Consider the following 25,193-nt stretch of genomic DNA (forward strand, 5'->3'; position numbering starts at 1 on the left):
ATTTCTTCTTGGTTCCACCAGTTGTCTCACTGAAGAAAGCTTCAACTCCAGCTCAGCTGGAAAATTGTAGATTTGTGTCCTTGAAAAGGGAGACCTGTGGAACATAGGACTGCTGTGCCATTAAAATGTGTCAGAAACAGCTGCTCAACTCCTGCCGTTGACTGAGTTGAAAAGACATGGCAGGAATAAGGAAGTAGATGTGTAAACACTAGACAATGCCTTTTTATTTGCAGAGATTCAGTATGATGCAAGGGCATGCTCTGGATTTATGGTCAAATAATCACAGTGCAAGGGAAGAAAATAAACGCAAGATCCTGGGCAGCAGCGCGGTGGATGCCGCCTCTATGGGCAGGCAAGAATTGGCAACCAGGCTGCATACCCCCAACAAGTGGCCCACGAATCCCCTAGGGTACGTGTACCACGTGTTGAGAAACATTGCTCTAGGCCTGTCTAGGGTTTCTACTGATAGCAGTAGCAGCTACCATGAACCCTATGAAACAAGCATTCCAAGCAGGTCATTAGCATTTAAATGAGCACTCCTTGTAATGCTCAGAAGAGATGGGAACATCCATTTCTTCACTGGGATTTTTTAACGGCAAGTCTTGATATGCCAGTAGCAGTTGTGCATGTGTTATATGAGTGATGTCCTGAGCTTAACATAGGCATGGGACACACACTCGCACAACACACGCATAACAGCAGCTTTAAAAACAAGGCTGAAGCAGAGCTGGCAGCCCTGATCAGTATAGGCTAGGGTTTGTTTTATTTCAGGTTGAGATGAAAACAAAGAAGAGTCCTTCTGAAGCTTTGAGCAGTGAACTCCCTGCTCATCTGATCAGGGCTCTGCAGCTCCGATCAGATGAGCAGGCAGGGAAGAGCAGCTGCAGTAGAAGCAGGAGGGATAGGTGGAAATATTTTTTCACTTAGAGAATAGTAAAGCTCTGGAACGCATTTGCCTGAGGTTGTGGTAAAAGCAGATAGCGTAGCTAGTTTTAAGAAATGTTTGGACAATTTCCTGGAGGAAACGTCCATAGTGTGTTATTGAGATAGACATGGAGGAAGCCATGGCTTGCCCTGGATCGGTAACATGGAATGTTGCTACTCTTTGGGTTTTTGCCAGCTATTAGTAGTCTGGATTAGCCACCTTGAGGACAGGCTACTGAACTAGATGAACCATTGGTCTGACCCAGTAAGGCTATTCTTATGTTCTTACCACTTTGCTTTTCTGAGCACTCACCAGGCACAGTTCCTCCCATCTTTTACCGGGCTACTCAGCACAATTAGCATGAATACGATTTGCATGCTATTGTTCTAAATAAATCCCGGCAAAAGGAAATCGCTCCCAATCCAGCTTATGTTGCTGGGTTGCCCAGAGTTTTGTGCATCCAGCTCTGAATCAATCCATCTGAACTTAGCAGTAGCATGAGAGGACTTTGTTTACTTACTTTGCTGCTTTTTTTTTTTCTGGTTTCTGATCTTTTGCAAACAACCAGATTGATATTCAAAAGTATTTATCTGAAAAGCCACATCCACTATCAATGGTACTTTGTAGATAGTGCCACTGAAAATTGGAACTATCTAGAATAGATAGTGCCAGGGTGCACTGTGGTCCCACCTAATTTTACAAGAGTTGGCAATGTTCAGTAATTTTCTGGATAGCTACACAGATGGAGGAGATTTTTTTTTACCAAGTTACAATAAAAAGTGGCCGATATGAAGCTGTTCAGAATAGTGAAGACGCAGGGGGATTGCGAAGATTTGCAACGTGACATAATCAGACTCGAGGAATGGGCATCGACATGGCAGATGAGGTTCAATGTGGATAAATGCAAAGTGATGCATGTTGGTAACAAAAATCTCATGCACGAATACAGGATGTCCGAGGCGTTACTTGGAAAGACCTCCCAGGAAAGGGACTTGGGAGTTCTGATCGACAAGTCGATGAAGCCGTCCACGCAATGTGCAGCGGCGGCAAAAAGGGCAAACAGAATGCTAGGAATGATAAAGAAAGGGACCACGAACAGATTGGAGAAGGTTATCATGACGCTGTACCAAGCCATGGTGCGCCCTCACATGGAGTACTGCGTCCAGCACTGGTCGCCGTACATGAAGAACACAGTACTACTCGAAAGGGTCCAGAGAAGAGTGACTAAAATGGTTAAGTGGCTGGAGGAGTTGTCATACAGTGAGAGATTAGAGAAACTGGGCTTCTTCTCCCTTGAAAAGAGGAGATTGAGAGGGAACATGATTGAAACATTCAAGATAATGAAGTTGAATAGACTTAATAGATTAACACAGGTTGTTCACCCTCTCCAAGTTAGAGAGAACGAGAGGGCATTCTCTAAAGTTAAAAAGGGACAGATTCCGTACAAACATAAGGAAGTTCTTCTTCACCCAGACAGTGGTGGAAAACTGGAATGCTCTTCTGGAGGCTGTCGTAGGGGAAAACACCATCCAGGGATTCAAGACTAAGTTAGACAAGTTCCTGTGGAACTAGAACGTATGCAGGTAGGGCTGGGCTCGGTTAGAGCGCTGGTCTTTGACCTGAGGGCCACCGCGGGAGCGGACTGTTGGGCACGATGGACCACTAGTCTGACCCAGCAGTGCCAATTCTTATGTTCTTAGTGTATGCTTATGCATGTCATTCCCATGCGTTAAGGCCATTTTTATTGTGTGGGTAAAATGGACAATATTTCTATTTCCAGCATTAATGTCTACATGCTAATTTTCCCATTAGCTTATGGCCATTAGCGTGTGAGCCCCTATCACCACTTATTTTGTAGGTGCTAAGGGCTTACATGTTAACCACATGCTAATCAGCGCACTGCAAAGTAGCTGTACTGATTAGCACACAACACGTCTATTCTCCTACCTGCCCCAGAGCAAAAAAAAAAAATCAAGTTTATTTTTTAGCGTGTGGGAAGCATGCACACTTGCAAAAATTAACGTGGGACAACTGACTTCACCATGTGGAAGACATTTTTTTACTGCAGTTCACAGGATCTTGAAAAGAACTAATGTGTGTGTGGGGCGGGGGCAGGCTGAAGGTTTGCCTAGGATGTCTAATGCCCTTGCACTAGCCCTTCCTGAGCATCCAGAAAGGAAACTCTGCAATGAGAGGGCATAGGATGAAGTTAAGAGGCAATAGGCTCCGGAGTAATCTGAGGAAATACTTTTTTATGGAAAGGGTGGTAGATGCCTGGAACAGTCTCCCGGAAGAGGTGGTGGAAACAGAGACTGTGTTTGAATTCAAGAGGGCCTGGGATAGGCACGAGGGATCTCTCAGAGAGAGAAAGAGATAATGGTTACTGTGGATGGGCACACTAGATGGGCCATTTGGCCTTTATCTGCCATCATGTTTCTATGATATTCAACACACTTTAACCAGAAAGGAGAGGTTCACCTAATGGAAGGCACCAATTTATCGAATTTCCCTTTATGTGCTAGAAGCACCCTATAAAGCCCTCCCCCCGCAAAAAAAAGAGAAAAGATGGGGGGGGGAGTAAACCAGGTGGGAGTAAAGCCAGCATTTGTAGATCAGGCTTTAATATTTGTAATTTATGTGTGCATGTATTGTGATTTTAGTAAGATTTCAGCAGTCAAGAATTATCAGAAAGCAAAGCCTACTTGTATAATGTAGGTGTTCATCTGTTGGAAACTTATCAGACTACAAGAATGAAACAAGCCTTTTCGAGAGAGCACATTTTAAAAACAGAGAACTGGCATGTAACTATTGGTTGCAGAGTAATTTCCAGTAGCAAATAGCTAAAGTTTCTATGACATGCTGTGCCAGTTTCTATGACAGAATGCTAAGCTCATGCCGAGTCCTCAATATACAGTATTTCTATGTCTCTGCCTTGTGGATATTACTGTGGCTGGCTGGCATTGTTAATTGACAGCAGAAGTTCTCACTGACACACAGCCATAATGGCTAGGCATTGCAAAAGCAATGTTCCTGCACTGACCTTTAAATAAAAGCTTCTATTTTGTAATGGATAAATACTGTTTACACAGCTAAGTCTGTAAGTTTTGTATCTTTTCGTCTGAGCTGGTTTTATCATTTTCAGTATTCCCAAATGCTTTTCCTGGGCTTGATATGCCATGGTTTACATATTTTAGACAGGTACTTATTTTATACAAGGGGCAATGAAGTGTTAAGTTCTCGCTAGCCATGCGGTCTAGGCATCTAACTTTAGGTGTCATTTACAGAATCTGGGCTTTACTGCATTTGCCAACCTCCATTTAATTTTAAATTGTGCAGCACTCAGAAAGAAATTCTCAGGGGTGGTATATCAAGTATTAATAAAACTTGAAACTTAAATGTACCTGCATAACTTTCAATCCTTGTACATGCACTGTTAGCACCTAAATTGAAGTACCAGCTTATAAAATTACGAGGGCGAGAATTTGCGGGAGTCAGTCAAGAAGCTGCTCAGCACCAGCTCAGCGCGCTCCTGCTCGTTGCCACTCAGCGGCAGAAGAAACCGGATCTTGCGCCAGCCACCACCAACCGGGTTAGCAGCGGAGCAGGAGCGTGGAAATGTAGCTCCTGCCTGCTGCACCTCTGGACCACCAGGGATTGGCAAAAGAGGTAGGAGGACAGGGCAGGGAGGGGGGAAAGGTGCAGAGCTTGGGAGGGAGGGGAGCTGGATGCAGAGTCTGAGAGGGAAGGGAGGGAAGGAAGGAAGGAGGCTGGGTGAAGAGCCTGACAGGGGTTGGGAGGGAAGGGGGCTGTGAACAGAGACTGACAGGGAGGGAGGGAAAAGGGCTGGGTGCAGTGCCTGACAGGGGAGGAAAGGAAGGGGGCTGGGTCCAGAGCTTGACAGGGCATGTGGGATTCCTACGAGGGTCAAGATAAGGAAATTGGGTCATTAGGGCATAGACAGGGGGTGGGTAAGCAGAGTGGGCAGACTTGATGGGCTGTAGCCCTTTTCTGCCGTCATCTTCTATGTTTCTATGGGCAGGTCACTTGAATATCAAGCTGCCTGATTTCTATTCGAGTCAACCATTTTTCCTCCTTTTTGGGGAGAAAATGGGGGTCTCGACTTGTATTCGGATCAACTTATATTCGAGTATATACGATATGCCCCTCTACCTTTCATTCCATCTCTACATGTTATGGAATATATAGAAAATACGTTTTCAAAAATAACTTAGGGATGTCAGATATTTTTCCATCTCTACAAAGAAAAGCCTAATCTACTGTGATGTGCATCTCAGATTCATGAGATGTGTTACGAGCTCAAATTGTAGCAGATTAATGTTCTTTAGTCAGTATTTCAAAGCAATTAATCTTAGCATAAAATTTGTTGTGTAGGGACAGTGGATGTTATGACTAACACTAACCAATGATGAATAACAAGAAAGTATTTCTTCAACATATAATATAAATTGCTACCTAATAGTTTGTCAGGTTAGTCACTATTTTTACGCAGACTAAGACAGTGAGCTCCAACCTTTTCATGAAAGGGCTGCAGTGTGATACGAGAAAGCTCTGAGAGCCTCCTTAAGATTTCAAGCTTACACATAGTAATAATTTTCTAATCCGCCTGACCTACTTGTTCAGATTAGAAATTAAACATTAAAAATTACAGTTTACAGTTTTATTAAAACTTGATATATTGCTTTACTACCTTGGCAATCCAAGCAGTTTATGAAAAAAAAAAAAAATTAAGGACAGTTAAGACAAAAATGGAACGCCATTGATTGATAGGACATCACACACAAAACTAATACTAATATTGATTCTACAACACTTCAAGGATATATTTTGGATTGCCAACAGTAGCAAACGCCATAAATGAGACACCTGAATAGCAGTTATTGTCACGTGGACAAGATTGAAATGAATGTATTTACAGGATTTGAAGAGCATTACTGCCAACTGTTTGAGGGCCGTAATGGAAGACTTTGGGGACACGTGTTGGAGACCACTGGACTAAGAGGAAACAAAAGCATCTCTTTTCAATATGCATTCCTATTCTTGGCAGTTTGGGTGAATGCAGCAGCAAAACTAATAGAAGGTTGTACATGATGAGACTACATCGCACAGTTTTTGCAAAAGCTTCTCTGGCTACCAATATGATGCAGAGTTAAATTTAAAACTCTCTGTCTCATCTTCAAGGCCCTCAAACAAAATGATCCAGAGTCCTTGAAGAACAGGATCTCTCCTCTACATACTTCCAAGGACACTAAGGTCCTCTCAAGGTATATCCCTAAGCACACCCTCTCCAAAGGACATCGCTCAATGTGATATCAGCCATTGAGCATTCTCTGGAATGCACTCCTGAAAGGCTTTATTTAGCACAACTCTAAGACGTATGGGGACAGACTTCAAGATCTCAATCCGTATACTTTGGAGGAAAGGCGGGAGAGGGGGAGATATGATAGGAACGTTTAAATACCTACGTAATATAAATGTGCATGAGTCGAGTCTCTTTCATTTGGAAGGAAGCTCTGGAATGAGAGGGCATAGGATGAAGTTAAGAGGCGATAGGCTCCGGAGTAATCTAAGGAAATACTTTTTTACAGAAAGGGTGGTAAATGCATGGAACAGTCTCCCGGAAGAGGTAGTGGAAATGAAGACTGTGTCTGAATTCAAGTAAGTGTGGGATAGGCACATGGGATCTCTTAGAGAGAAGAAAAGATAACGACCAGAAGGGGTAAGAACGTCTTTGGACACCAACTAGCCCGCCTGCTTCGTAGGGCTTTAAACTAGGTAAGTTGGGGGAGGGTACCCACTCACATACTGGTGTGGTAAGTAACCATCCTGGTGGGGTAACTTGCCACTCCATTTCTGAGTCTGAGGTAAGTGCACACATGGCAAACAGTACTGTAGGAACCACACCAACTCAGGCGAGAAAATCGCCACGGAGACCTAGCAAACATAAAGTATGGAGGGCTATGTACGTTAAAGATAAGTTTGATCGCGGTATTTTGAATTAATTGCAGTTGACGGGTTTCCTTTTGAGTTATTTTAAAAAAAAAATTCTGATATCTTCAATATCTCTATCTTCTTCTTTCTCCTTACATACTCTCTAACGTCTCACTCTTTCTCTTTACAGAACTAAATTGCTCTAACTTGGAAATGGCAGGGAGGACACGGAGTACCAAAGCTACGATCAAGATCGACACTCCAGCATTCGGAGGGACACAGAGGATGCTCGAGGTCTGTACACAGAAGGCAGAGGGCAACATGGTTCAGAGGGCAGAGGTCTCAGTGCAGATCAAGACCTCCCCCCCCCTCTCAAAGTGCACTACAGTCTCTACGCAGACAGAGGAGCTGGGAAACTTAGGCGAAGATACCTTGCAGAAACTACTGAGCCTCAGGGAGGAGGTAAAGCGCCTGAGGAGCATAAGGGATGACGAGGCCTTCATCAACGACGCTATCCTGGAACTGTCACACATCACAGAGAGAACCCACGACAGGTCCATTCTCGACATATCCAAACCTACAGCACTAAACACAACGTTTGGAGTACAGGAGATGAGTGGAGATGCTGGCCCCTGGCAATTAGTAACCTCCTCTACGAGCAAGCGAAACAAACCTACCTCATTCTCACTCTCTTCTTCTTCTTTTTCTCTTCAACAGGATAGCCGTTCTTCAATACCACAGCTAACCCTAAGAAATAGATTTCAGATCTTACAGGATGGAACTACAGAGGAAATAGCTGAAGAGACTCATGAAGATACCCAGCTCACAACATCAAATCCAGAGCACGCAGACCAGCCCCCTCGGAAGGAATGAAGAGTGGTAGTCATTGGTGACTCCATGCTAAGGGGCACCGAGGGACCGATTTGCAGGCCTAATTTGCAGTCAAGAGAGGTTTGCTGTCTCCCTGGAGCCAGGATCCAGGATATTACCACTAACCTAGACAAAATTCTAAAACCTAATGATCATTTTCCCATGTTTCTCATCCATGTAGGCACAAACGACACTGCTAGGAATGCCGCAGAGAACATCCCCAGAGATTTTGGAGCGCTGGGAAAGAAGTTGAAGCAGATAGGAGCCCAGGTAGTCTTTTCGTCAATTCTTCCAGTAAGAAACAAAGGCAGAGCTAGAGAAGAGCGTATTCGAAGGACCAACGAATGGCTCCGAGGATGGTGCATAGAAATGAACTTTGGATTCCTAAACCATGGCGAGACGCTCCAGGGACTACAAGGACCAGACGGACTCCACCTAACCAGAAGAGGGAGAAACGTATTTGGACATCGACTGGCCCGCCTACTCCATAGGGCTTTAAACTAGGTAAGTCGGGGGAGGGTACATACTTATATCCCAGAGCAGTAAGAAACCACCCTGAGGAGGCAAGTCGCACTCACACTACCAAGTCTAAGGTAAGTACCAATGATACCCATGATAAGTCAGGGAGAAATATCACTGAATTTTTAGGAGCCACACTAACTAATAAAGTAAACTTTTCACAGATATGGAGGGCTATGTATACTAATGCACACAGCTTGGGTAATAAGATTCTAGAATTAGAGACTGAGATAACAAACGCCGATCTTGATGTGAGAGCGATATCCGAAACCTGGTTCACGGAATCGCATGGGTGGGATATGGTTATACCAGGGTACAACCTACTTCGTTGCGACCGAGTGGGTAAATTGGGAGGAGGAGTAGCGCTATACACTAAGGAAAGCATCAAAACCACCAGAATCACAGATGTTAGATACACCGGGGAATCCCTCTGGGTGAATCTGGCCAGAGGGAATGAAAAATGCCTATACCTTGGTGTGATATATAGACCTCCCAGGCAACAGGAAGATAAAGACATGGAATTAATCGAAGACATAGAGAATATCACACTGCGCGGGGACTCAGTAATGCTAGGAGACTTCAACATGCCAGATGCAGATTGGAACACACTCTCCGCGACTACGGGTAGCAGCAAAAGAATATTAAACTCCATAAAAGGTGCACGCCTCAAGCAATTGATATTGGAGCCCACCAGGGACCAGGCGTTACTAGACCTAGTCCTCACCAATGGAGATAGTGTCACGGAAGTCTCAGTAGGAGACACACTGGCTTCCAGCGACCATAATATGGTATGGCTCAACCTCAGGAAAGGATTCCCAAAAACAAACACAGCAACAAGAATTCTCAAATTTAGAGGCGCAGACTTCAACTGCATGGCAGATTTCATCCATCAAGAACTACATAAACAAGCACAAACTGACAATGTGGAGGATATGTGGTCGTCTCTGAAGTCCATACTACATGAAGCAACAGACCAATACATAAAGACAGTAAGTAAACGCAGGAGAAACAAAAGACCCCAATGGTTCAGTAAAGAAATTTCAGACCTAGTTAAACAGAAAAAAGACGCATTTATCGCCTTCAAACATTTAGGCAGAGAGGGGGCAAAAGAGGACTATCTAGACAGATCCAAAGCTGTCAAAACAGCAGTCAGAGAGGCCAAACTCCGAATGGAGGAAGAGCTAGCACGGAAAATCAAGAAATGGGATAAATCCTTCTTCAGCTATATCAGGAGCAGGAAAAGAAACAAAGATGGGATAGTACGCTTGAAGCAATCAGACGGTAACTTTGCTGAATCAGACTCTGAGAAGGCAGAATTACTAAACCAATACTTCTGTTCACCCGCGAAGCGCCGGGAGCTGGTCCACAGCTTCAGACGGGAGATAACCGGAAAGACCCGTTTCATGATTTCGAATTCACGCCCAGCAGCAGTGTCTACAACGAACTATCAAGACTCAAAGTAAACAAAGCCATGGGACCGGATAACCTACACCCCAGAATGCTCAGGGAGTTAAGGGAAGTCCTGGCAGAACCATTATCTGTTCTTTTCAATCTTTCCCTAAGCACAGGAAGGGTCCCCTTGGACTGGAAAACCGCCAACGTAATCCCACTCCACAAAAAGGGCTGCAGGACAGAGACAGCAAACTACAGACCAGTGAGTCTCACGTCTATAGTGTGTAAACTCATGGAAACACTGATCAAACAGCATATTGACACAATCCTGGACGAAGAAAATCTCCGTGATCCACACCAACACGGGTTCACCAGGGGTAGATCCTGCCAATCTAATCTGATTAGCTTTTTTGACTGGGTTACCAGACAACTGGACGCCGGAGAGTCACTGGACGTGGTATATTTGGACTTCAGTAAAGCATTTGATAGCATCCCTCATCGAAGATTACTGAACAAACTGAAATCGATAGGATTAGGAGACATTCTAACTACATGGGTTGGGGATTGGCTGAGCGGCAGAATTCAGAAGGTGGTGGTAAACGGTACCCCATCCAAAGTGTCGGACGTAATCAGTGGAGTGCCGCAGGGATCAGTCCTGGGCCCGATTCTATTCAACTTATTCATAAGAGATATGACGCAAGGACTTAGAGGAAGGGTATCACTGTTCGCCGACGACGCCAAACTTTGCAACATAGTAGGCAGAAGCTTATTACCTGATAATATGACACACAACCTACTGCTACTGGAACAATGGTCAAACACTTGGCAGCTAGGCTTCAATGCTAAAAAATGCAAGATAATGCACCTGGGCAAGAGAAACCCGGGTAGAACTTATGTACTAAATGGTGAGACCTTGGTTAGGACCACGGAGGAACGCGATCTAGGAGTAATCATTAGCGAGGACATGAAAGTTGCCACTCAAGTGGAGAAGGCTTCCTCCAGGGCAAGACAAATGATGGGATGTATCCGCAGAAGTTTCGTCAGCAGGAGACCTGAAGTTATGATGCCGTTGTACAGAGCCATGGTGAGGCCTCACTTAGAGTACTGTGTTCAGTTTTGGAGACCACACTACCGAAAGGACGTGCTGAGGATCGAGTCGGTTCAGAGAACTGCCACCAGGATGGTAATGGGACTCAAGGATCTCACGTATGAAGAAAGACTAAAGAAATTGCGGTTGTACTCACTTGAAGAAAGAAGAGAACGGGGAGATATGATTGAAACGTATAAGTACATCACGGGATACATCGAGTCAGAAGATGATATCTTCGGGCTAGTGGGACCCTCGACCACCAGAGGACATCCGCTGAAAATCAGGGGAGGGAAGTTTCATGGCGACTCCAGGAAGTACTTCTTCACTGAAAGAGTGGTGGATCACTGGAATAGACTCCCACTCCAGGTGATAAAGGCCAGCAGCGTGACGGATTTTAAGAAAAAATGGGATACTCACGTGGGATCTTTAAGGGAGTAAATTCAGGGGAGGGGATACCTGGAATGGGCAGACTTGGTGGGCTATAGCCCTTTTCTGCCGCTTTTTTCTATGTTTCTATGTTTCTATTGCATGGTAGAGTGAGTTACAATAGTCTATGTGTGAGATGATCAATGAATGAACTAGAGTTTGGATAGAAGTAGGTTCTAGGACTGAAGTTATGACTTGTGAGAGATTAGTGTGAGGCCAAGGAGAGGCTAATCAATATTGCTCCATTTTACTTAATGCCAAAAATCTTTAACTTAACAGCAAGTTACCTTTTCAGATTCAAGTGACATCCTACTTTTGCTTTTTGTGAATTTCTGTGAGGATGAAACATGAAGTCGGACTGAAACAAAATATTACTTTTTGCTTCTCTGACCTTCTGTGAAAGCTCTTTAACTTCTAATGCCTACACTCATAAATGTCATGATCAAAGAAAATGTATGAGCTTTCCTTTAAAGTAAAACTAAGGGGAAACCTAATCGTGTAGTAAGAGAAAATGCCTATTATTTCATATCACAGTAAATCAATGTGCTGTAAAAGTATACTTTATACTGTACCTTTTAGAGCTAGATTCAAGAAATGGTGCTCAAAATTCGGCCCTGAAGGGTATTCTATAACAGGTTTCTGGGATTGATGTCCTTTACAGAATATCACCTAGTGCTGGGATCCACGCTCAACTGTGGTTGCTGATCTACAAGTGTGTTCATTCTGCTGCCTCTCAATCTCTCTCCTTATACACCTCCCAGAGAATTGCGTTTCTCAGATCAGCTGCTCTTAGTTGTACCATTCTCCTCCACTGCCATTCCAGACTTTGTTCCTTTCACCTAGCTGCCCCCTATACCTGGAATAAATTACCCAAGTTTGTCCGTCAAGCCCCTTCCCTTATTTAAAAGCAGACTCAAAACCCACCTTTTTGATATAGTCTTCAATCCATAACTCTACTCCCCTCTGCCATCCAACCAGCCAGAAGAGTAACCATTCCCCTTAACTGTATCCATGACATCCTGTTTGTCTGTTTAGATTGTAAGCTCTTTCGAGCAGGGACTGTCTTCTCTGTGACTCTGTACAGTGCTGCGTACGTCTAGTAGAGCTATAGAAATAATTCATAGTAGTAGTAGTAGTGTGAAGAGTTTCAGTCTTTGGGAAGCAGAGCGGAGATTGTGATGTCATAATGCTTCATTCCACCAATAAGAGCCAACCTCATCAGTGATGTCACAATGGCTTGATTGTCCTTTACTTGGCTCACTTTTACTACTTTTTGATTTCTAGAGTGGTGCAGTGGTTAAAGCTACAGCCTTTGCACCCTGAGGTTGTGGGTTCAAACCCACACTGCTCCTTGTGACCCTGGACAAGTCACTTAATCCCCCCCCCCCATTGCCCCAGGTACAGTAGATAGATTGTAGGCCCACAGGGATAGAAAGGGAAAAATGCCTGAATACCTGAATAAATTCATGTAAAACTGTTTTGAGCTCCCCTGTGAGAACAGTATAGAGAAGTGAATAAATAAATCAACTGAAGTAGCTTTGCAACAATAAGTAGAGAGTTTAATCATTCTGAGTTGTCACATGAGTTTGTAGGCTGTTTCTTCACTGTGTTGCCCAGAAACAAGCCACCGTTAACTGGAGATTGCAGATTCTCAATTTGATTATTAATAATGCAGCTGGAGCTTGCTAGTTCAGAAGTACTGTCATTAGGCATCAAAAGGGTTAACTTCTTTTGGCTGTATGTTTCTCATTTTCTTCTCTATTGGATCTAAAATATTTCTAACAACTCTCTCAGGTATGAAACTGGAGCCCAAGTTAGTATAAACCAGATGTTTTCTTCTCATTTATTTCCTGGGAAATAATAAGCAAATGATGCTATTTAAAGTTTCAGAAGTGGTGATCTAAGTACATGATGTTTCTTCTTACTTAGAACTCAAAAACGAAATCATCGTCTGTAGATATGTACAGCTGAATCATCTGTGCAAAGATTGAAGAATGCATAATGACTTGTCAGGTCATTCATTATTAGAGGAATATCAAACCTGGCTTCTCTTCATTAGTTTCTTTGTTAATTCCAAAATATTCTAAAAATAAAATCTTTAAGGTTTTGTGAATCATTAGGTGATACACTTGGTATTATTTTCTTTTTCAATGTCAGAATTTTGGAGTGAAGTTAAGGTAGGTTGTACAATAATTAGGCCCGGATTCTGTAACTGACGTCTCACGTGTCACTCACTCAACGGCACCGGTTACAGAATCATGCCTGATGCAGCCAAGATAAGCAACTGAAATGTAGGCCCGGAAAACCCTGGTGTATCTCGTTGCACTATCCAACGATAGTCAGCCAGCATTGCTGGATTCCATTTGCTCTGATATCTTTTTTCCATAGTGGCAATGTCCTGGTGAAACCTTTCGCCAATGTTTGTCTGTGACTGCACCAAGATTTGCGGGGAAGAATCCAAGTGTAAATGTAGAAAGTGCATCTTCAGAGACTTGTTGCACTTCATGGTTTTGTATGCTCTAAGAAGTTTATCAACCAGTTGACTATAGTCTGGTGCTCTGTAACTGCCAAGAAAATTCTTAACGACATCCGTGAATGCTTTCCAGGCGATTTTCTCCGACTAACAGATCATCAAATCTCTCGTCATTGATGATTTGTCTGATCTGTGTACCTACAAAAATGCCTTCCTTAATCTTGGCATCAGTTATTCTTGGAAACATCAGTTTTAGATAAAGAAAACCTTTGCTTTCCTTCTTCATTGCTTTTACAAAATTTTTCATCGGTCCAAGTTTTATGTGAAGAGGAGGCAAAAATATCTTTGTTGGTTCAACAAGTGGCTCATATACCGCATTTTTCTGTCCTGAAATCAAATTCTTACGGAGTGGCCAGTTCTTTTGAATGTAATGCAACTCCTTAGCACGGAAGTCCCATTCACAAATAAAACAACAGTAATTGGTATATCCAAGCTGCATTCCAAGAAGAGCTACTACTTTAAGTTCATTGCAGATGTTCCAGTTGTACTTTGTGTTCTGGATATGCTTTAACAGCAGTTCCATATTTTTATATAGCCTTTTCAGGCAGCATCCATCAACGCCTCTCTTTATACAGCCCAGCATCCTTCTGTCAGCAGCCACTGCCTTGTTACATTGTTTTTTCACCTTTAGATCTTCGGACACTATCACCTCAAGGTCCCTCTCTCAATCATGGCATATCAGCCTCTCACCTCCCAGCATATACGGCTCCTTCCGATTATTAATCCCCAAATGTATTACTCTACATTTCTTTGCATTGAATTTTAGTTGCCAGATATTAGACCATTCCTCTAACTTTTGTAGATCCTTTTTTATGTTTTTCACTCCCTCCTCGGCGCCTACTCTGTTACAAATCTTGGTATCATCAGCAAAAAAGTAAACCTTTCCTTCTAACCCTTCAGCAATGTCACTCACAAACATATTGAACAGGATCGGCCCCAGCACCAAACCCTGAGGGATTCCACTACTCACCTTTCCTTCCTCCGAGCGACTTCCATTAACCACCACCCTCTGGCGTCTGTCCGTCAACCAGTTTCTAATCCAGTTTTCCACTTCAGCCCTTCAAGTTTGTTCAAGAGCTTCCTATGAGGAACCGTGTCAAAGAATGCTGAAATCTAAGTAAATTACATCTAGCATATGTCCTCGATCCAGCTCTCTGGTCACCCAATCAAAAAATTCAATCCAGTTCGTTTGACAAGATTTACCTTTAGTAAAGCCATGTTGCCTTTACAAGATATAGCTGCTGATTGACTGTGTGGGTGGGTGGGAACAGTACTTGTCAGCTTTGTAATTAGCTAGGTAAATCTCTTCGAAAACTGATCTCATGTTTTGGACCTGCAAGTCCGATTGTTATTGTTTGTGGTGATAAATCTCCTTTAATTGAGCTTAATAATCTTTTGTTTACAAAACCTAATAACAAATTAGAATGCTTTAGACTGTCTGGAAAAGACTACTGGGAAAATCTGTCTGGCTAATGTGCTTCCTCTCGGCCCTGTGTTTATGGCCAGTTAAGATGCAGCTCTCTCTTGTGTAATGGTGTTCAACAAACACATGAATAATTTCATGCATCCACCTCATCTTGATGGATTCTTAACCTGTTAGTGGTGCCTCTGGTGTTGCAAAAGAGAATTTGCAATTTGTGCAAATGGATGTTTAATCTTAATTGTCTGAAGTGGTAGCATTATAGCATTTGCCAGTTGCGGTAATTTGATTGCTAAAGAAAACAATGGGGTCAGTATTCAAACGGATTTAACCAGACACGAGAGGGCTTCTCCTCAGTTTAACCATGCTCAGATGGCCATATGATTAGCAGCAATAGGAATGAATAAATTGGTGCTGAAAATCTAGGAGTCAATATTCAAAGCAATTTAGCTGGCCAAAACTGGCTTCTGACCAGTTAAATCGCTTGCATATTCAGCAGATAGTCCCACAGCACTTATCCTGAATAGCACCACAGACTAAGAACATAAGAATTGCCGCTGTTGGGTCAGATCCGTGGTCCATCGTGCCCAGCAGTCTGCTCACGCGGCGGCCGTTGGTTAAAGACCAGCGACCTAACCGAGACTAGCCCTACCTGCGTACGTTCTAGTTCAGCAGGAACTTGTCTAACTTTGTCTTGAATCCCTACTAAAGAAAAATCTGCTATTTAGCGGGAGGTCTGGGGACAGAGTTAACTACCGATATTCAGCACTTAATCGCCTAAGTTTAGAGGTCAAATATGAAATGTCACTTATGTAGCTACTTGTGAGATAACCGGCCACATCAACCCAGTTGATGACCCATGGCAAATTCTGTTTTAATATTAGAAACACTCTACGACGCAGTAACTATGGAATATCCCCTTTTAGGCTCAAAGAACCCACAATCTTGGTGTCATTAGTGAATCAGCACATTGAGTATTCTGATTGTTATTCAGTTAGTTTGCATGAGAATGGGGATCATGATATCATATGAGAACAGGAAGTCAGAAAAGGCCAGCCATAAAAGGAGATATTTCAGAGATTCTCATAGAGGCTGCAGGGAAAAGCAGGACTGAACATTGCTATGGTTTATGGTTTTTATTTATATCCCGCTTTATATAAAGTCACTGAGCCAAAAAAACTTTGTGTGCCACCCGATGGACATCATACTGATGTCCATTATATATAAGGCTCACAGTATACACAGGGAAAGATTATGCAAAAAGTCAGCCAAAGTGACTTTATGAGATACCTAGTGGACATTAAAGCTCCCTTAATATCCAAAAAAATCTCAAGCCGCAATTCTCTAAACCCATGGTACACAGAAGAACTCTCACTTCTAAAAAAGCAGCAAAGATCACTTGAAAGAAAATGGAGAAATAACAAAACAATCATAAACTTACAACAATACAATGATCATGCAACCTTTTATAAACTAAAAATCAATCAAGCAAAAAACAAGTATTACAACAAAAAAATTGTAGAAGCTAAAAATCCAGCAGCTTTGTATTCATTGGTAAAATCATTATCTCCTTTATTAAAAAAGAACAATACTCAAAAATGCATCCTTACAGCACAAGAAATCGCTGATTACTTTTCTATTAAACTTAATAAGGTTCGAGAGTCTGTTCAATCTAGTGTACTTAATCAACATATAGACAATACTATTCCCTCTTTCATTCCATTGTCTAAATGCTCTAAATTTAAAATTCCTACATTAAAAGATATTGAGCTCAGCATACGCAAAATTAATCTAAAGGGAACCCGTGACGAAATTCTGCCACCATTCTATCTTAAAAAATTCTTCACTTGTTTAGGTCCCTTCATTCTCTCACTAATACAAAACAGCTTTCTCACCGCATCACTTCCTCAGTGTTGGAAACAATCTATAATTACTCCAATAATAAAAGATCATAAAATTACGCCTGATGAAATTTCTAATTATCGACCTATAGCAAATATTCCTTTCATGGCAAAACTTGCAGAGAGTCTTGTATTTGAATAAATATCAGACTTCGTGGAATCCACTAATGTTCTCCATCCTTACCAAACCGGATTTAGAAAATTTCATAACACCGAATACACCATGATAGGTTTAATTAACAATATTCATTATTTCCTCGAACACCATAGATCCGTAGTTCTAATTTCTTTAGACCTAACCGCCGCTTTTGATACCATTGATCATAACTTGTTACTTAAACGACTAGAATCTATTGGAATCATCGATCAAGCTCTTGAATGGTTCACTTCCTTTTTGTCAAGCCGTTCTTCCTTCATTAGATTTAATGATAGTTCATCCAAAAGTTACTCATTAGATTATGGTATCCCTCAAGGCTCAATATTATCTCCTCTTCTTTTCAATATATTTCTTTCACCACTTCTAAACATAGCCCAATCTCTAGGTTTTACAGCTTTCGTCTATGCAGATGATATTCAGCTCATTCATCCATTGGATCCAGATAGTAATGATGACATCGTAGCAATTAACAATAAACTTGTAACAATAAAAAATTGGTTAACTACAAATAAACTATCATTAAACATTAATAAAACAAAATCGATGCTTTTCCCTTGGAAAAAAGAAATAACATTGAGATCTCCAATCTCTATCAATAATACTGATTTAGAACAGGTCACCTCTTTAAAAATATTAGGTGTTTTGATTGATGATAAGCTTACATATCACGATTATATAAACAATATCGTTAAATCATGTTTTTATAAACTTCGATTGATTCGCTCTCTTGCAAAATTCTTACAACCAGAATCCATTAACATTCTCATTCATTCCCTAATAATGTCTAAATTAGATTACTGCAATTCCCTTCTTATAAACGTAACACAAAAAGAAAAAAGAAGACTGCAACTTATACAAAATACCGCTGTGAAACTAATTTACAAAGCTAAAAAATATGATCATGTTACCCCACTGTTGATTAAATCCCATTGGCTTCCTATAAGCCACCATATCACCTTTAAATTACTGCTTTTGGTGTTCAAAGCCTTAAACTTTAATGAACCCCAATTTATTAACAGATGGCTTATTCCATATAGTACAACACGATCACTTCGTTCATCTTCATTTAATCTTCTTTCAGTGCCTTCTATTAAAATGATAGGAACTAGAAGACAAGACATGTTCTCAGTTATGGCCCCACATTCTTGGAATCTTTTACCACAATACATTAGAGAACTAAAAGACCTAACACTGTTTAAAAAAACGTTAAAAACCTTCCTCTTTAAAGATGCGTATGGATCTTAGGACAAAGAAAAATCGATTATCTTCATATCGTTACCGAGTTTTCTAGTTTTTTTGATTTTTTAAAACAACCATTATAACCTCCCTTTTTGTTTTTCCCTTTTATGTTTTTTCTTCTCTTCTATCAAAAATTGTAACTATTCCCCCTCTTAACCACACATGTCTTGTATGTTTTACCCAAGAAATTATTTTAAACTTATGTTTACACTCAGTTTATTAAGTGTGTTAAATTTTAACTAACAACAAATTTGTTTTTATGTCACCATTAATATTGTACTTGTTTCATTTATTAATATATGTCATTATTATTGTACATCGCCTAGCAATTTAAATAGGCGATTCATCAAGAATAAATAAACTTGAAACTTGAACTTGATATAATGAGATATGAGATTTATTATATTTCATATCTCAAAAATTTTTTGAACCTGGACTGTGTTTAGAAATTACAAGATTTAAAATTAGCTTTCATTACCTTTACTAGTTCTCAGAGAGTGATTTTTTGAATCAATTATGCAATGACTGGACGGTAAACTCTTACCCCAAGAGAGGGTTGTTACTCTCTCTTCAGAGTTTCACTTTTCTGAGCATATTCTTTATAAATCCTTTCCACTCTCTGTGCACTAGTTTTCAGTACAGTCAGTTCTTATTTTGGCCATTATATATAAGGGGCTTATGCATTAAAGGCCCGTTTAATATTATTTAATTTTCAATCTTTAGTTTCTCTTTCAAACTTTCCCTTCTGGGAAGAATTTCTATTGTGAGCCAATTCCTTTTTTGGTAAAAAAAAAAAAACAACAAACCAAACATACACAAATACAAACACTAAAAATACATAACTATTCAAATACAATACCATATTAATAAACATACACACACATAAAATGAACATCAACAGTCAAGTCTTCACATCATCTTGTAAACTGGTAACACCATGACACTTTTTCCACCTCAAACCTCTTGGTAGGCTGGAACTATTTCATTTTCATCTTCCTCAGCCACCATATTTCATTTGGCAGAACAAATGGAGTTTTAACAGATGTTTAAACACGCTCAAGCTCCCTTGCTGTCGTATTGAGAAAGAATGGACCGAAGGAGAGTGCGCACAAGATGGAGGGCAGAAGCGAAATGGAAGTGTTGCTAACTACTGAGCCATTACATTTTTGCAGACACCTCATTATCATGTGTCCAGCACAGTGTGTGAATTAGGTATGGCCTTGAACAAACAGTAAGCACAAGCAAGAGAAAATACAAATAAAGTGATTCTTCAACAAAGGACAGTGTTAGCAAGGTAAAGAGAACACAGACAAGGTCAGCTCCTTAAATGAAAGAAAGTACCAGAAAAGCCAGGTTGGGAGGGGGTGAGGTGGCCAGAACAGGGGCGTAGCTATGCAGACCAAGAACCAAAGGGGAAATGTGTTGTCTTAAGCAGATTTGCTAAAACCCTCAAGGGAAGGCATATAGCAGGCTTGGCAGAGAATTATAGGCTTATAAAAATAATATATGCAAGGAGGGGTGAGAATTAGAGTGAATCATTCTACCCCTCATTTGCTAGCCTGAGGGCAATAGAACTCACTCCCCTGTTATAGCTTATTGGATTACTAATCATTGAATTCGTTTTTGTGTTGTATATTTTTTGACTGCATTGATTTTTATTGATACAATAAACCGTTTCGATTCAAAAACCTGATCATTTCCTGTGAAGGGCCTGAGCACCCGACTCTTCAGTATATAACCTGGAAGCTTGTTCCATTCTGCTATAGCACTGTCTCTGTGAGAGGCTAATGGAAGACATAAGGGGCTAGACTCACTAAGGCCACAGAACGGATCCGATCCATGAGCGATCCGATCCGTGGCCTGAGGGCTGATCCACGAAGCGCCCTCATGCAACCGACTGCACGGATCACTCTCTAGCGATCCTGACACATGTGCAGACCATCTGTAGATGGTTTGCACATGCGCTGGCCCTCTGTGCCCAGCAGAGCTGGAAAGAAAACTTTTTTTCTTGTTTTTTTTACTTTCGCAAGCCCGTGGTTTTAACCCGCGGGTTAAAACCACGGACGCACACTGCGGGGAAGGCAAGGAGAGTCGGGGCAGAAGCAGGGCGGCGATTGGGGCAGAGAGCAGGAGATGCAGTCAGATAGGACGTGAGCAATACTCAGGGTGAGGTTGCACCATGGAGTAATATAGAGGCATTATGATATTCTTGGTCTTATTTACCATCCCTTTCCTAATAATTCCTAGTATCCTGCTTGCTTTTGTGGCCTCAGCCACACATTGGGTGGAGGGTTTCAAAGTATTCTCTGTGATTTCACCTCGATCTTTTTCTTGGTGCATCATTTTGCATTTGTATTATTAACATCGCTAAAGAGATCACCTATCCTCTTAGGAGCTCTGTTTGTGTTTCATGCAGTACTAATCGTTCATCCAGTTACGAATCTGCTGCCCATAATTAAGTGTTTTAAACAGTTATGATTAAGTTGCATAATTGATCTATGCCGTACCATCATTATAATGTACTGTTATTTATTCTTGAGGATTTAATTGCTTGCTCTAAATGATGATGCTTCTGTAAAAGAAATACACACTGGCTATATGTGATAGACATGGTCATAAATTGCTCACTGCCCTGGTGGTGACGCCAATGTTCAATCACGGTGAAGTGCTACTTGTACTTGTAGCTCTAGGCCGACTCAATAGACCTTTAGAAGTCTTTATCTGCCATCATTTTCTGTTAGGTATTGTGGAAAATGAGATACTAATGATCCAGACATTTCTTGCAAAATGTTTGCACTTTATTTATTTATATGTTATTTACATTTATATGTATTTTTTTAGATCTCAAGCCTATTTTATGATAGGTCACGGAAAGGTGAATCGAGTCATCCAGACCAGAACATTGTCAATTACCCGACTATTTTATAAAAGACTGATGAATGTGGAACTTTTTGTGTAATAAATAGAAGGATATGCATTTGCCAGCACATCCAGCAGAAGCAGTAATGTTATATAAAGAAAAATTATGTGTTGCTTTAGCCAGGTACATCATGGATTCTTGGCTGCTGTCTGCTAAAGAGTGAAATTAACTTTCTGCCTTGGACTGCCCCCAACATTCACCGTAACTCCTTCCAAGCTCCCGACATCCCTTTGACACCATCAGTAGTTTCTGCTCCTCTTTATTATTTCTACAGCGCTACCAGACGTAAACAGCGCTGTATGTTAAACTTGCAAGAGTAGGTCCCTGCTCAAAAGAGCTTACCATCTATTATGACAGACACACTGGACAAAAATGGTGAATAAATATATGCAGTTCATATAGGGAAAGGCAAAGGGATGAAGAGGTAGAGAGGGTCAAGGATTACAGAGTTGATGACAGACAAATACGGTGCTTTACAAAGTTGGTGGGGTTAGGACTTCAAAAAATGGGCTTTTAGCCTGGATTTGAATACTGCCAGAGATGGAGCCCGACATACCGAGTCAGGCAGGTTGTTCCAGGCTTGCGGTGCAACGAGGCAGAAGGGACGGAGCCAGGAGTTGGCACTCGAGGAAAAGGAAACAGACAAGAGAGACTTGGCCAACGAACGGCGCTACTAGGGCACAGTTGAGGGAGAGATGAGAGTTTGAGAAGCCGCAGAGTAAGAAGAGTTTGAACTCTACGTGGAAGCGGACAGGGAGCCAATGAAGTGACTTGAGGAGAGGGGTAACACGAGCATAACGACGGTAGAGAGATGACTTGTGGATGACATTCAGTTGGTGGGATCTGTAGCCTCTGACCAAATGTCTATGATTTATATTTCAGACAGAGATAGACTGGCTAGCTAAAGCGTAATCTTAATTAAACTGAGCTGCAATAGTAACGAAGGCAAGATAAGTCTCTTTCTGGGACAGCAGAAAGAAACGTATCTGTGGGAGTTCAGCTGACTGATCAATTAAATATGAGTAATCAAATCTCTAGTGCTGTGAAGATTATTTCTCTGTATATAGGCAATTGCACTGCTCATATTCCTATTTGGATGAAAAGGACTTATTAACTGTTGTCCATTCCTTGGTCCTAATGTGGATTAATTATTTTAATTCTTCGTATAATGGTCTATAGGAAAGTAATCTTCAACGATTGCACTTGGTACAAATTACAGAATCACAATTAAAGTTGATTGTGTTATGCCATTGTTAAAACGATTGCAGTGGCTTCCAGTGAATCAGAGAACACAATTTAAAATAGTTTCCTTGTTGTTCTTGTGATTGCTCCATTGACTTTGATGGATTTATTGCAATATGCACACTGAAATCCTCACAGCACCGCAATCATCTCTGATCACAAGGTTGGTAGTATTGTTTATTGAAAGCTTCTATGCCGCAACTAATGACTAGGGCAGCGTGTCGTAAACTTTTCAAGCTCGGGGCTGCGGCTGGAGGGCAATGATGTCATGCACATGCGTGATATCATCATGTCAAGGTCTGTGCATGCGCAGATGCTCTCCAGCTCTGGCCCTGGGCCTCCTATTACCACCGGTGGAGGGGTGATGCAGAAGGAGAGGTGAGGCAAAGGAACAGAGGCGCAGGCACCAGCTGCAAGAGGCACGTCCTGGAAGCAATCATCCGGCACCAGCACCTCTCCTCCTCACCTTCATCTTGCGGAATACCTGGAATCCTCCGGGGCACACAGTTTGCGATACACTGGACTAAGGAGTCAATTCAGAGTGGTTTTCATGAGCTTCTGTAATGGTCCTTGGCTGGCTAATCAGTGCTAAGCCAGCTAACAACTAATATTCAGCAGGAGAGAGCCAGCTATCTCCCGCTGAATATCCCAGTCAACGGCTAAGTCAAAGCCAATATTCATTGACTGACCAGCTAAGTTTAACGGCCAGAGAGAGCTGCCGAAATAGCAGGTCTCTCTTTGGCCTCTATGACTTAGCCATTCAGCCGCCAAATATTGACTTGGCTGACTACGTCAAACACAGATGAAGATAGACTGGAAATTCAATGCCGATTACTGTATATGGCCCCGGCATTGAATTACCAGGGTTTACCGCCCACTTCAGGCTGCCCCTTTAGAATTTTGTTTAGCAGCTATCATCATCCTCACAGCTAAGTTTAAGTGACCTGTAGGGAATTACAGTTCTCCCTCCATATTTGCGGGGGTTGCGGGCAGAACATAGCTGTGAATACCGAAAAACCTTGAATAACTTTTTGCATGCTATTTGCGGTTTTTCAGTAAAATAGACCTGAAAAAGATAATAAACCGTGAATAATCTGACCTGCGATTTGCTCCAGGAGCAGCGATTTCCTCCATGAACCACCGGGAGGGCCGAGTGCCTGTACTAGGCTCTATCGTTCCACAGTAAGCTCCTAATGCTCAAACTACGTCTTCGCTTCTCCACTCTTCTCAACCCCTCTCAGGGCCTGCCGAACTTTATTACAAGGAAATCACCCTGAAGGCCGCACACATGCAGCAGGAACAGCGCCAAAAAAAGGGATCCTGTCTCTCTCTGATAGAGCCAATAGCCTCCTCCACAGACTATGCACTCACGGCAGAGCGACGTTCCCAATGCTCAAGCCACGCTTCTGCTCCCGTTCTCCTCTCAGACCCAGCAGGATTCGCCAGATTCCATCAGCGGGAAGACACTCGTGGCAAAAATGTCACAGAAAGAATCCTGTTTTACTCAGGTAGGGCTGATAATCGAAAAGTTAGCATTTAGTGGGGCAGCTTGCTAAATTTCTCCAAGCCAGCGTGGAGTCCGGGTCAGCTCTTACGCTAGTCAGCCATTCACTTACGCAGGGGAGCAGCGATTTGCAATGTGAAATGCTGGGTTCAGTGATGAAAATTAGGGGGCGGAGTTAGCAGCCAAAAAATTGCAAATAAGCAAATTTGCAGATATGGAAACCGCGGATATGGAGGGAGAAGTGTACTCCATATGCCACTTAAGCATGCCCTTATTGAATCACAGTTAGTGTGGATATTGAAATTTATGCTTATTATAGAACTGTATCCTTTATGCTTGGAGTGAGCTTTGTTTAAGGAAAGCCAGAGACAATTAGGTCTACGGCATTGCAATAGTATAGATGGGCTTTAGGGTCATCATCTGCCATCATGTTTTTTTTGTCTGTTCCATTACTAGGCAAAGGTAAGAGAGCATAACTCACAGCGATTCCACTCTGCAGTTTGCCTGTTCTGGGGAAGCACTATGGGATGGAGTTGGTCTGAAAAGTGATGCAGAAAAACTTTTGTGGCCGTAGGGCTTTTATAGAGAACAAGCTAAAGTTATGCAGAATGTCAAGTTTAATAAAACAGAAAGCATGCACAGAATCGATACCACGCCACACCATGATACAGCAGTTAGGAAACTGGAGACAAAGTTGAAAGATACAGAAAACAAAGCAACAGTCTGTTTTTAGCAGGAAGATTCAGAAGGGATGAATAGTCCCAAATGTATTACTGCATTTCTAGTCCATTATTAAAGTTTGGCTCTGCTGCACTGATAGGAACAATAAACGGTCACGGAAATAAAGAGTAAAAAGGCTGATTAATAGGCTCTATGGTTGATATTGATAAGCTATTTAGAACAAGATAAGCTTTGCCTCGCACAAATCTTGAAGAATGAAACTGGCAAACTTGGGCAGGGTTTATAAACATATTGTTTCAAGTTCTATAAATATCTTTGTTGATGCGACTGCATTCACGGCCATTTAAGCACTACAAAAATAAAGTTTTTGTTACATAAGCAACAAAATTCACTTTTTTTTTCCTTTTCAGGCATCGGATTACATG

The 25,193-nt window shown here is 41.7% G+C and overlaps 1 protein-coding gene across 1 annotated transcript in view; it reads right to left on the reverse strand.

Annotated features, from left to right (window-relative positions):
* The window catches only part of HRH1 (histamine receptor H1), a 32,572-nt gene that overhangs the window by 7,202 nt on the left and 177 nt on the right, over nucleotides 1-25,193 (reverse strand). The window lies entirely within an intron of this gene.

The sequence above is a fragment of the Geotrypetes seraphini genome, chromosome 17, assembly GCF_902459505.1.
Source record: "Geotrypetes seraphini chromosome 17, aGeoSer1.1, whole genome shotgun sequence".
NCBI lineage: Eukaryota > Metazoa > Chordata > Amphibia > Gymnophiona > Dermophiidae > Geotrypetes > Geotrypetes seraphini.